At 24.1% G+C, this 14,299-nt stretch overlaps 1 long non-coding RNA gene and 2 other non-coding genes across 4 annotated transcripts in view; all 3 read left to right on the top strand.

The window, feature by feature from the left end:
- Window positions 1-852: 852 nt before the first annotated feature.
- Window positions 853-14,299, top strand: part of LOC126902821 (uncharacterized) — a 55,384-nt gene continuing 41,937 nt past the window's right edge. Inside the window, exons 1-4 of one of the 2 annotated variants that reach the window (XR_007703347.1) lie at window positions 853-953; window positions 1,116-1,258; window positions 1,325-1,699; window positions 9,941-10,063. This is a non-coding gene — a long non-coding RNA (uncharacterized LOC126902821). The other variant, XR_007703346.1, reaches the window with a different exon arrangement.
- Window positions 6,409-6,481, top strand: Trnat-ugu (transfer RNA threonine (anticodon UGU)). The gene has a single exon. It is a non-coding gene; the product is annotated as a tRNA-Thr (tRNA).
- Trnat-ugu (transfer RNA threonine (anticodon UGU)) lies at window positions 7,639-7,711 on the top strand. The gene has a single exon. It is a non-coding gene; the product is annotated as a tRNA-Thr (tRNA).

Raw genomic sequence — 14,299 nt, forward strand, 5'->3', positions numbered from 1 at the left:
TTTATAATAATAAATATAAATTATTAAAATAAATAATATTTAATATTTAAATAAATNATATATAATTAATAGGACCAAGCTAGGTATAATTGTGAGGGCGAGGAAACTAATGATAAATGACGCATTTGGTTTAGATACATTTTGAAGAAAATAAGAAATTTTTTTCTAGTTTTATAAAACTACAAGTAATTTCCACAAAATAATTATTTGTATGATACTGGTTTTTGTATAAAATATATTAAAATAAATATTTTTTTTAATCTAATAATTGATATATTAAATTAAAGGTTGGTATACAAAGCGATGCGCGTAAAAAAATAGTATATTAATATGTGTAAATATAATGCAATAAATAGCAGAGAAATAGTAGTGATAAATTAATATTTTTTAATTAAAATTTATATCCAACGTTCTTCTCTTTTATAAACTACTTCTTTCGTGTTTAAATGGACGGTTAATTACATAGTTCAGCACAACGGAATCAAACCCGAATTTTAAGTAGCTAAACATAATGTGTTTTCAATAGAATTTAAAAGGTTGCCTTATTAAAAGTAAAATCCTAAAAATTAAGTTAAAGAAATTGCTGAGTATTGAATTTTATTCAATGATCAATAAAACTGTCCGTGTCATAAGCCTGAAAGTTTGTCAATATTTATGTCGTGTTTTCATAATTTATTGTTATCAAAAATAACAATTTTACATTTGCAATTTTATCGCAGGTAATGTAGAATATTGATAATAATATCAGATAAGAGAAATAATTTAAAATTGTAAATAAATAAATTTACTTTAAGAAGTAAAGGTGGTATTTTATTTAAAATATGTTTGCCTTTAAAAAAAAATTGTTTATAAAGTAAATTTTTTTTACAGATTTTAATATATTCAGGTTAAATTTTATATAATATATTTGTTTTTTTATTTATTGGATGTATTTTAATATTTGTTTATTTATGGTTTGTATAATATTGTTGAAAAAACAAACTTTGAGATTTGTCTTATTATTATTATTATTAATTATAGTATAATCAATTATTAAATTGATAATATTAATAAAAAGAATAATTGAAAATGTCTTACTATAGTAGTTGGTTAGAAAATTTAAATCTGTTTAAAAGTTTTAGGTATTAGGGGTTGTAAATAGGGTTGTACTATTAATCACCTGCATAAAGGGTTGCAACCCTTTTTAACCAGCTGCATCATTTCTTAGTTAGTAAAAAAGGGTGCAAAAAATCAAAATGGCTTCTGTTTTTAAAAAAGGGTATGTTAACCCTTGCTCAATTTTACTGCATGGTTTAAATAGTTATTTTCAATTTTTTATTTACAGGGTATTGTGTAGCTGCGCAGAGGGTAATAATACTGAGTGCGCACAAATATCTGATTCGCATACGATTGGGGAACTGAGATGTACGCTTCATAGTAAAGAAACAGGGTAATAGTTTTTTACTTCAACCAACCAGAGCTTTGTATTTTGAGTATAGGATGTTAAAGGGTTGTTACTATAAGCTGCCTTACTCGATTACGATGTGAATATCTACAGTTGTGTACATGTGCTGAATTGTGACAGAAGTGGTTTATTAGATTTTTAAATGTTATAAAACTAATAAAAATAATGTTTAATTACATATTTTTAATGTGTAAATAATGCTACAACGACAAGGATTAAATTTAATAGGATTGTTTTGTATAACTATACTATAAGGTAAACCACTTTAAGTTAAATACATATATTTAACACTCAATTTTTGTTGATGTTTCTATATTCTTATAACCTATTTCCTTTTTATTTGATTAGCTCAGATTAATACCATTTTTTGTTTTATTTGTTTGAATAAATTAAAAACGATTGTTTATTATATTAAATATAATATATATATTTTTTAAACTTAAGTAGTAACATAATATTTTATTTATTTATATTTAATTAATAATAATAACAAAAACTTTTAGTAGTCTTTTCAAGTGTTAATAATTTCATAAATTATTATTTATTTATAAAAAATTTTAATAATTGCTAATAGTTTTTTTTCACTTCGGAAAATATTTATTCTATAAATTTGTAATGTAAAGTTTTTTGTGTTCTAGTAATTATGATTTGATATATTTGGGTTACATTAAATAAAAATTATTATCTATTATTTAAATTAAATAATAGATTATATATGATGATGAATATATGATGAAATTAAAATTTTTAAATATGTATCATTTAATTTAAATATAAATGTATGAAAATGAATTATGCTACCTTTGTATATATTATATTTTAAACAAAATGTTTTTCATAAAAATATTCTATTATCATATATTTATTTTTTTACTACAACAATAGTTTTATTATTAATTTGATATAAATTAAATATATAAAACATTAAATAAATTTGATATTTATATTTTTGAAAGAAAATATTTATTTTATTTAACTTTTGTGATCATTTCACATCATATGCTTGGTTTATCATATAAAGTTCTTTCAAAAAATTAACTCGTTAAAAATTGTGTTTCAAAATTATTTTATTACAAAAAAATTGTATGAAAATCTTTTTAAATAATTTTTTACAGGTTGTTATTTAATTTTTTAAATACACTCATATATATTTTACAAATTGAACAATATGACATTAAAAAGACAAAATTATTTTTTAGAATAATGAATTTATATTAAAATTACTTAATTTGATAAATTTAGACTTAAATGACATTTATTTTTGTATTCATAATTTGCTAAAAAGTATCATTGGAGTAATTAAACATAATAGAAAAATAAAATTGAAATCTGACTAATTGAGTAATTGTATAGTGGAATTTGTATAATACATGTAAAACAATAAAATACAATTGGTATTTCATAAAAAACAATTATTTATTATGATAACAAAAAATAAAAAACTTTATACAAAAATATTAAAATGCATAACCACATTAATTATGAAACCAAAATCATTAAACATATTATTTTAAATTTTATGAGTTATCAATTGATAATTTATTTTAATATTTATTGTGCTTTTAACTTCTGTTTTACTATTTAAAAAGTTATAAATATAGAAAGAAAGTTAATATGTAAATTTTTTAAATTTTTGTTCAACTACTCTTTGCTTAGCTACTGTCTTTTTTTTTAAATTTTATTAAAATACAATCTGTTACAAATTAGAACACTAAGTATATATACCAAAAGACTAGTTGATTACAATAGGTATGAAAGAAGATAGTTATCTAATGACATAGCTTATAGTTATGAAAAAAATTAGTTTAGTCTTTTTTCACTCAAGAGATCTATACTACAGTTTTGTTTAAGACTGCGAGGGTTGTCAAGAATGTGTTTTTTGTATAAGTTAGCTATTTTTGGAATTCTACAATTTTTTAATTTGTTGTAAAAACGTAAATAACTTTATTTAAATAATTCATGATGAATCATTCATCAATTTTTTTTAGAATTTTTAAATCAGAGTATATAGTTTTATTGAAGATGTATGGTGAATATATTATTTTAAAATAGTCCTTAGTATATTGATTGGGAATATTTGAATTTTATTGATATGTATATTTTTATCACAGCACTCGAAAATTACGAGGCTTGAGGCCATATAGTTTTAATTAAATAGCTGTACATTATAATTTTTATAAAATGAGATGAAGTATTTCATGTGAAAGGAGATGGTGTAATCTATTGTATCTATTGTTAAAAGTTGTGCGTTTAACTTTAATATAGAATCTCAATGTTAAGCTCCTGTCAAGAGTTATTCCTAAATACATAACGGTGTTTCTATTTTAAATGTCACCACCATCTATTGTGGTAGGAGGAAAAGTATTTGGACTTTTGTTACCTAACTGACTTTATTAAATTATTCGATAATTATCAAAAGTTAATTAATTTATTTATACCATTTTGTATTAGAAATTCGTAGATACATAATTAACAACAATATGGAATCTAAACCGACTACCCAAAAATCAAATACAGGCAGCATTTGAAAATTCCAGTAATACAGAAAATAATATTTTCTGTACTAATTAATTTATTTAAAAACAAATAATGCAGTTACTAAAGTGTTAGACCTTCGTGGCTTCCTGGCTACTTCAATTACTTTGATTGTTATAATTATTTATTATTATGTTAAGCTTCAGCTACGAGGCTATTATCTCACATTAAGATTAAATTTCAATATTTTTTCACTTTTGGGGACTTAGCCTTAAATTTTCTCAAGGATTTTCAAAAATATAACTTCAAACATTTTAAAAGCCCTAAAAATAGTTTTATGTACGAATTTATTATTTTATACTAATAATATCAATATTAATACTAATATTAAAAATAATTCCCCCAAAAAATCAATATGCTGGGCTATTGCTATTCAAATTTATGACCTAATCAAATTAAAAAGACTAATTTATACCAATAAAATATTGAGAATTAATATTTGAAATTGTATTTATTATTTTGTACTGTTTACATTAGGTTATAAATAATTTATATGACTTAAGTTGTTTCTTAGACGATCGATTTAGTTATATAATCATAAAAGCCATTTTTTTTCATATTTGTGTGTAATGTGTATTATTTGTGTATAATACAGATAATAAATGTAATATACATATATGTATTACCTCTGAAAATAAAATACGGTATTTTTGCATCCCTGTCTATCGAAATTATTTAAGACTTTAAAAAAGGTCCTGTAATTGTATTCCCACCAGGAAAAAAAGATTGTATTTTAAATCAATATATTTATTTTGAAAATGGACTAGTTCTTTTTATAAATTTGTGTTTTGTAAATTAATAAACTAAAACCTAACTAACAAGTAAGTGAAAGTGAATATATTCATTTAATAAATGAAAAAAATAAAAAATTTAATAACACTATATAAAATATATATAAACATTCATTTCTTTTACATTGTTGTTGTGTTGAGGATAAAACTTACTGTCCTTTTAATTTAAAACAAATAAGATCCAATACTAATACTGTAGTGTTACATACCCTAAAAATATTATATAACAACACATTTTTTTTCAAATTAAAATTTTTTTATAAAAAGTGAGTTCTTTCGTTAATCTTATATTATGTTATTTAATTTCCAAGGAATATTTTTAATACCCTTTTAGTCTAACAGGTTAAAATTTAAGTATAATATTTCTCTCTTACTAAGAATTAATAATATGCATATAATTTTAAATTTTTGATAAATAAATATTTCAAACTACTTTGATAAAAACGATAGCAATAAAATTATATTATAAAGCAATATTATTGCAATTACAAAATCTATATTTTTATTAGTTCTTAAAGGATTTAAATACTTTAATGTTCTGAAGTAAAATAATACAAATTGACTTAAATTGCTTTAGATATAAATTCCTCAATTACTTAATAAATAATTTTGTTGGATTTTTATAGTGAATAAATAATATAATATTACATTTTTTACCCAACCCAACCAAACATATTTTTATTATCATTACGTTCTATAACCAAAGATGATCGAAAATATTTTATTGTTCCATAAATTTGTTATAAGAATGTGATCTAGTGTGAAGTTTATAATGTTGAACTAATAATTTAGAATTGTAAAATAGGTAAAATGTAATGATTAACCACTATTTGGTACTAAATTTATTTATTTTTGTAAGTTCATGAATGTAAAAATATTTTTGTGTTGGTAAAATATTTACAAAATAAAATTTCAATACAATAAAATAATTACTACTATAATAGAGTTATAATTTGGTTAGTAGATTTTGGATAAAAGTGTGTTCTATTAAATATTTTTAAAAAACAACAATATTCAATAATGTATTAAATTAAACATAACTTATAAATTTAATATAATAATATTAATATAGTTCAATTAAATAATTAACCAAAATTCAAAATTATGTAAAAATATGTTGACATTATCATTAGCATTTGCTTGATGAAAAACTCACCGATATGTATAAATTGAAATAGTATACTTTTATTGAAAATTAAAAACATTACAATAATACTTTAAAACAAATTTTCGTTTTATTTTAATTTTACACTAAATAATAGTAATATTTGTAATTTTGCATTTATAAATTTTATGTTCTGTAATAATAGAATAATTATTGACTTACTAGTTTTAAAATCTATTCGATTGTTATCTTAAATATTTATAAGTTTCAAATTTTTTAAATTATTTCTTACAATATTTCTATATGAGTATTTCAAAAAAAAAAGATATAATCTGTATTACGCTCCTAAACTGTTTTGTTAAACCTAAACCACTATTGTGCTCAGTTTGTTATACATAATTATGAAGTGTTTTTAGTTATACTGCAGAATATTGATGTATATTATTTTAGTTTTATATATTTTTACAGAAAATGGCTTACTGATATGTAGTCTTTACTTTAAAATGAGAACTTTAAGCAAATGTGAATATCGGGCCTCCATAGCTCAGTGGTTAGAGCACTGGTCTTGTAAACCAGGGGTCGTGAGTTCAATTCTCACTGGGGGCATACTTTTTGCACATTTTTGAACACTGCTTATTTAATAAATGAACTTTCTAAGAACTATTTAAAATTTTTTTTAATAAATCAATTGCGTTCAATGATTTTTTTTCTAATTTATATAAATTGTTTAAAACGTACTTCTATAATATAAAAGCTTAGATAAAATAAGAACAAAAATAATGAAAGTTAAGGACGTATATTACATAATGCAGTTTCAAAATATTTTTAGATTAGTTTGATATTCATATTAAACATATTATGTTTGAAATATATGTAATAAATGTTTATTTTAGTTGTTACTCTATAATACAAAAAGTTTCTTCAATATGAAAGTGTCTATGATTCAGCGTTTAAAAACCCATCCTTAACTTTTGACCATAATTTAAAGTATTTGTATCCCAGGAACCTTATTTATATCAATAAATGACATATACTTTTATTAAAAAAATAAAAAGTATTTTGCAATTAAAAAATTATTGTACTATGTTATTAAACAAACAGTTGTACTCCGACGACTAAAAGAAACTCACGTTAAGTTCTTTTTAATAGTGCTTCACTAAGCTTTTAAATTTAAAACCTATACATTATTATTAATTGATCTTATAAGTTATAAATATATTGTGTCCTACTATATAGCAGGTAACAGTCTATTAAAAAAAAAAATAGACTATAACTAGTGAATATATCTAAAATTATGTTAAAACTCCTTGCATAAGTATAACAAGGGGACGTAACTAAAGGTGCTTAGCCCTCTAAAATAGTAGAATATTATATTTTGATGTATAATAATATTTTTACGGCGAGAAATAATCTGATTCGTCACGTCTAAAATGCTTATTCTAATTTTACTTTCATAACGTTTCAATTACTTATACATTTAATTTTTTTCTAGTTTATTTTTAAAAAAATTATATAAAAATTATCAAGCCAAATTAAAAACACAATAATAAGTAAAATTAACTATAAAGGCGAATAAGAAGACTTTTTATACAAACTTTTTATTCAAATTAATTTTTATGAAGCAAGTAATTACAAATATTTAATTTGACTATCAAATAAATAGTCTCATATAATTAAGAAATTTAAGTTATGCGAGAGAAGTTTCCTTTCCTCTCGAATAACTTTTAATCACATGTAATATTTTGTTGTAAGGCCATCGTTGAGCCTCCATAGCTCAGTGGTTAGAGCACTGGTCTTGTAAACCAGGGGTCGTGAGTTCAATTCTCACTGGGGGCATAGTTTTTGCACATTTTTGGCAACTTTTTATGTTGTAGCATAATTATTAAATAAATTGTTATTAAATTAATGATTTTCTGGTGATTTCTATTAAATTATTTTCTGTTAATAAATTAAATGAGTAGATTCATTTTTAATTTTTTTTTCTTAAAATGTGTTTGTAAATTTAAAATACTAATTTTTTATACTGAACATACGGATTAATTAAAAATTTTAATTCAATAAAAAATTGTTTTATGTACATACAAATCCGGATTAAGACATTGAGGGACAATTGATTTTTCTCTTAATCTGATCTTGTGTGCATATATTCAAAATATAAACCTAGGGGTCTAATATTATTTCCAAAAGAATGTAATTGTCAAGCTTGCATAGCTCAGCGGTTAGATTACTAGTATTGTAAACCTGAGGTCGTGTGTTCAATTCTAATTGGAACACTGTTTTTACATATTTTTCAGAATTTTTTCTCTAAATAACTAGAAAAATACCCTTAACGTTTAAGCGTTATTCTTCCTTACAATATTGTATAATAAAACACAAACTTTTTTTAAGTGTGACAATAATGGATTTTTCAACTAAGCACTAATGTTAAAAACACTATTCTCATCATATATAATTCAATAAATGTTAATAAAAAATGTATAAAATATTTTTTTGGCATTTATCTTCTTGATACATAATATTGTATCTATTTTATTTTTAATGCAAAATAACTTTATCATAATAAATCATAGAAAAATATAAGTATTTACAGTTACATATGTTATATTTTACTATTAAAATATAATCATCAATAAAAATTGGAAGCTGTATATATTTTTCAACTTTTTGTAATAAAATACGTTCTGTATGTCATACATATTAAAAGCATTTATATGTTTTTCTTTTAACTTTACTTCGTAAATGGGCACCAAAGAAGTAACAGATAATTCGGGGCGATATTTTATAGCTCGTAAAGTCGTCCAAATACGCAGTTAAATTATATTAAAGGTAGGACCGTGAAGTTATAGATGATAAAAATCTTTAATATTTATATGACGCTGAGCATTATAATTGTAAATGAAAAATTCATAAAATAAGTTTTAATGTACTGTGGAGTATATTTTACTGAACAATCTAAGTAATAAGTAAATAACAGTATAAATGATTGACTTTGTAAGTTAAGCTTCACAAATCAATAGATATACTATTTGCTAGCGTAAAACAAATTAATGAGATGTACTAGATTGTTAAAATAACTATTATTACATAAATATCTAACTTTTCTTGGTTCAAGGAATCAGTTCCATTAATTAAAAATATGTCTTATATTAACTCAAAATTATAAAATTATATAATTTTAATTAGTTGATTTTAAACTAAATGATTGTTTATTACTTTACTTATTTTGTGATAGTATTTTAGTTGGGTTCATGGTACATAATTATTAACCATCATCATACGATAATAATATTTTAATCCCAAAAATATTTTGTTAATTTTTTTTTATTTAAGGAATGAAAATTAATTTATATTTTATTTTGTGCTGAATACTTGGACGGTTTTTTAAGAAGGTGGCGAAGTCAAATTTGGTCATTATCAGATTATTTATAAATTATAAAAAAATGTTATCTACCTAAAATATTAATAATCTACATAATATTTTTTTTTCGTTTTGTTTAGTTATATTTATCTTTAGATTTATAAATAGTTAAATACATTTTAGGTCCGTCCCTCATCCCTTATAAGTGTACCTCCTTTTATTTTAAATGGTAAAATATATCGAAAGTTATTAGAATTTTAAAATTTAGACTAGAGGTGAAGTGCGGTCGTGACTACTTTTATCTTTAGATAGTTTTCAGCTATACCTACTACTTCCACTAAAGTAAAATATGCTAATAAATTCCGAAGTTATGATACAAAAGTTTTTAGTAATTTTCTTAATTAAATCATCTTTAATTTTATAAGCTATTTAAATATGTGTGTTGCCATTAAAAAAATAACGTTTGCGCCTTTATAAGGGATAAGAGATAGATCTGAAATAAATTTAACCACTTACAAATCGATAATACTACTCAACTATGCCAAAAAAATGTTTTTTGATTATTATTATTTTAGGAGAAATTTGGTGGTTAATAATAAATCAATCACTCTGTATGATAAGATATCATGAGGACTATATCATAAAACAATAATTTATCAAATTTTCAAATGTATTTAAATTTATAATTGTTTATTGTTTTGTTTTAGAATATGATTGTAATATTCACTTCAGAAACAAGGGAGAATATCGTTTTTTATAATAGGCATGTTCTATTTTGTCTATACAAAACGCCGTCACTGATTAAAGCGGCTTCAAAATCAGATAAAACGGTAATAATAGTATATTATATTCCTATATGATTGATTTAATATAGTGTTATGATGCTGAATTGCATAGGCAAAGAAAATAAATGGAAACAAGTCGATTTTCGACAAGGGGTAAAAGGAAAAACACAAAATATAATTCAATTACATGGTGTAGATTCGACCAGTGTGATAAAAACAAGGGCAAAAACAAGAGAGAGTGAGAGCGAAGGAGAAAAATAATAATAATAGAAGGCCAAGTATAGAACGGCACATGTATAAAAATATTTTCTCAATTCGGCCTAATGGCTCAGACGGCTCCTCCAAGGCAACAAAACAACAATAGCTGATAAAAAATATATTGTCCATCCTCCGCTACTGTTACCCTTGAGTTATACACAGTTGTTATTGGGGAATCATCCCCTCGAAAAATTCGTCCCCTCTTCAAGACTCTTTTTATATGTACATTTTTTTATCATAGACTTTTATTCACATGAATTAGAATGGATCCCTAGTGTTCAGTGGTGGTCACCAGTTGACGGGGTTGTCGGTTGGCTGGTTTTTTATCAATAGTCGAAATTCACCCTCAACGCGTATTCTGTATCGGTCGTAGAGGTTAAGTAAGCCGTCGATATTTGCTTTCCCTTAAGTTAACACACACACGTTCGTAGGTTCCTTAATTTTCGATTATTCCGCAAAATTATCCATTCAAGTCCAGATAGAGTATCCCCTTTCTAAAAAAATCGTTCGTGTTTCTTATTTTCCTTTGTACTTTTTCAATCGCAGACTATTACAAACGGCGTATGATAATTTGTCAAAAGCCAGTGTTCAAATACCGGCAGTGGTATGGGTAGTTATCGGTGGTAGACAATACAGAAAGCAAGCACAAAAGTGTTTGTGATTTATGATTTCCCGAAAAAACGTTCAAATTTTTACTTACTTTAAGAAACGGTTAACAAACCGCACTTGAGTTATTCTATATTGTCGAGTCAGTAAAGGCTTTTTGTTTTATTATTTTCTGGATTGATTTATTAGTTAATAACATGATATTACTTTATTTAAAAAAAAAAAATTTGATTTAACTATCCGAAAAAAAAGTATAATTACTTATGTATTTGAGTGAACAGTTTTTATTAATAATTATTATTTTTAAGAGCATATTAAGTAGTCTTTTCAAATATTAAAGAAATAAAGTTATAAAACTTACCTGAGAATACGGTTGTACCTAAAATTTTCATGTTCAAAATATGTCTAATATGAATTTTTTACTACAACTACTATTAACGTATTCGTACTAGTAAGTAATATTGTGTACCACAGGAGACTTTTATGCTAGTAAGGGTGTTTGATATGTGTGTATGGTATGGTATGTATGGTTAATTTTGAGAAATACTGAATTCATCGTCTTACCCCATTTGTCAACTTATCCTGTCTTACCATACTCTGCTTTGAGTTCAGTATTTTAACTATAAATTATTATTTTTTTATTAAAAGTATTATTACATGCTACATTAACAGAAAAAGGAAATTCCAATTATTAATTGAAAAAAATTATTAAAATAAATTGTAAAAATTTTGGAAAATAAATTATTAAAAATAAGTTAATGATTTTTGATAAAAATTCTGAAAGTTTGGTTTGAGTTTTTCATTTAACCGGCTGCGTTTTTTTTTAAATATTGTAAAAATTGTCGGACTTAATAATTATTTTTAAGTCAGGTTTTTTTTTATTTACTAAGAACGAAGTTAAGACTTCAGTTTCAAAATCTAATGATTTTTAATGTGTATATGTATTGTATGTATATGTATGTTTGGATAATTTCTGTTCCTGATTATTAATTATCTAAAATTCTAGAGCAAAAAAAAATTCTACGATGAATTTAATTTTAGTAGTTTTTTCTTTTGATTCAAGCTCCGAGTTGTTTTTTTTGTACACTATTCATTGTTTCTTGTAGGTATATATACGTTTTGTATGTTGACAAACGGAAATAGTCGTTCTTAAGAGGCGTAGTCAGCTTTGTTTTATTTTATTTTATGTTTGTTTTGGTTTCCCCTAGTTCTCGCCTGAAATATTTTTGGTTTTTTAACATTGAAAAACTTTGTTCCTTTTGAAGTAGCTAATACAGTTACAATAATATCGATCATTTAGTTTAATTTTGTTGCGACACTTTAAATAATTTAGTATAAAATAAACACGTTATTTTAAATGTCAAATTTGTATTTTATTAACCTAAACAAAACGTATTTTGAGTATTTAATTTTATGTATTAAAATGTTAACAAATTTTATCAGGTTCTGTTATAAAGTACCGAGCGTCGTTTTGGAACGAAAAAAAAACATCAATGTGTTATTCAATTTTTCATATCGTTATTTTTATAAAAGTTTTAACAACTCTTACTTAATTTGTATTTTAAGATTTATTTTAGACAGATTTAAAAAATATTAGGCATTTATTTTCACTAACCTCAATAGATCGTCTAAATCAATTTGTTCAATTATTATTACCAGTTAAACATTCAAAAATGATTACGAAGTGCGGTTTAATAAATAAAATTTCTTTGGTGACTTAACTTCCGTATATTGAAGTTAGTACTAGGTTGGGAAAGGGAGGAAATTGAACTATGAATAAAAGTAGTGGATATTGATCGTTTGAAAAGACCTCTGGTCTGATAGTAGTGTTGTCCGAAAGAATGACGGCTGTCAACGGTGAAAGGGAATATGCGAAAGAGAGAAAGAGAGAAAGAGAACAGATTCCAGAATGAGAAAAATCGTTGGGTGGAGGGGTGTAGGAATTACAAAGAATGTATGTGCATATATATACATATGGACGATAAAGAGGGATGCAGTTGTGTGTTGTAGGGTTAGGGGAATAATACGCTCTACTTGCCGGACCTTTCTTGCAAACTTGAGAGGAAGGGACTTTGGGTGGCAGCACAGAGCGTGAATAAACATAATTGCCAATAGGCGCAGGCGCAGTTTATATGCGGAAAAATCTTGTAAGTACCGCGAGGTACCGTGCGGCTCAGTAGTCGGTTTTGCAAGGGAGAGTGAAGGGTAACAACTGAAACTTTCTTACAATGTGCAAGTGACATTGTTTCTGATATAATAATTGCAGTTATTTTGGATCGCTGTTACCTTGTTTATTTTTAAATGATGCTGAAAATTGTTAATTGTAGAACATTATTTTAAGAAATAAATTCTTGGGACTAAAAAAATTGTTCGAAATACAAAAGTATTAATAGTCTGAATTGTTAAATATAACCTTCTCTTTCTAGAAAGCGGATATTATCCCCAAATCACTTTTTTCAGTCTGCTAAATGTTTTCTTTGTGTATATATATAAACACAATTACAGTTGGGTTCAGGGTGTGCCGTTTAACGTTTCACTCGAGCATTATGTGTGTACGTTTTGCTATAATAACATCCCTGCAGAGTTGCCGGCCGCAACTAACGATAAGGAGGGGCAAAGGGGAAGTATAGAATTACCGTCTATTAAGGATAATTGAAAATTTCCCTTTACCACGCATTCTTTTTCGCCGTTTGTTCGTGTTATGCGAGCCTAATGTTTGCACATGAAGCCGAATGAATCATGTTGATTTGTTTATGACCACTCAGAGAACGGTCTCTATGGCTTTACATTATATTTTGTAGGAACAAATAGCTAAGATACCATGTTTTTTTATAGATGAATACATTTGTAATTAATGTTTATTAAATATTAATTTCAACCTTAATTAAATATAACTGTTTTTTAATCTTTTAAATTTCTCCGTGAAAATTACAATACAAAATATTCATTTTAAACTAAATTTAATTTCAATAATATGTATTTATTTATGTATTATACATAATTATACAATAATAATTAATTCAGGATATAATTAAGTAAATAGGAGTTGATTTTGCTTTTGCAATAATCCAGTAATTCTTCATAAATATGAAACACTATCTACAGATTTGCATAGAAGCGTTTTTTATAATAATTATTTTAATCACTGTCATTTATTTATGTTTGTCACTACAATTAAATAGAGAAAATTTCCCAAAAAATTTATATTTTTAAAATCGGTTAATTTCGATATTTATTAAATGTTTTTATCTTCAAATTGTCCAAACTTTTTATAAATCGATGTATAAAAACAATTTTTTATTTTTTCATTAATACCTTTAATTATTTACATTTAATTTAGTATAAATTTTTTATTGTTTCAAAATCTTATCCTTTACCTGCCTACAAATAGGGTTTTAAAGAAGCAACTTTTCAATA

The sequence above is a fragment of the Daktulosphaira vitifoliae genome, unplaced genomic scaffold, assembly GCF_025091365.1.
Source record: "Daktulosphaira vitifoliae isolate Bord-2020 unplaced genomic scaffold, ASM2509136v1 Scaffold_1, whole genome shotgun sequence".
NCBI lineage: Eukaryota > Metazoa > Arthropoda > Insecta > Hemiptera > Phylloxeridae > Daktulosphaira > Daktulosphaira vitifoliae.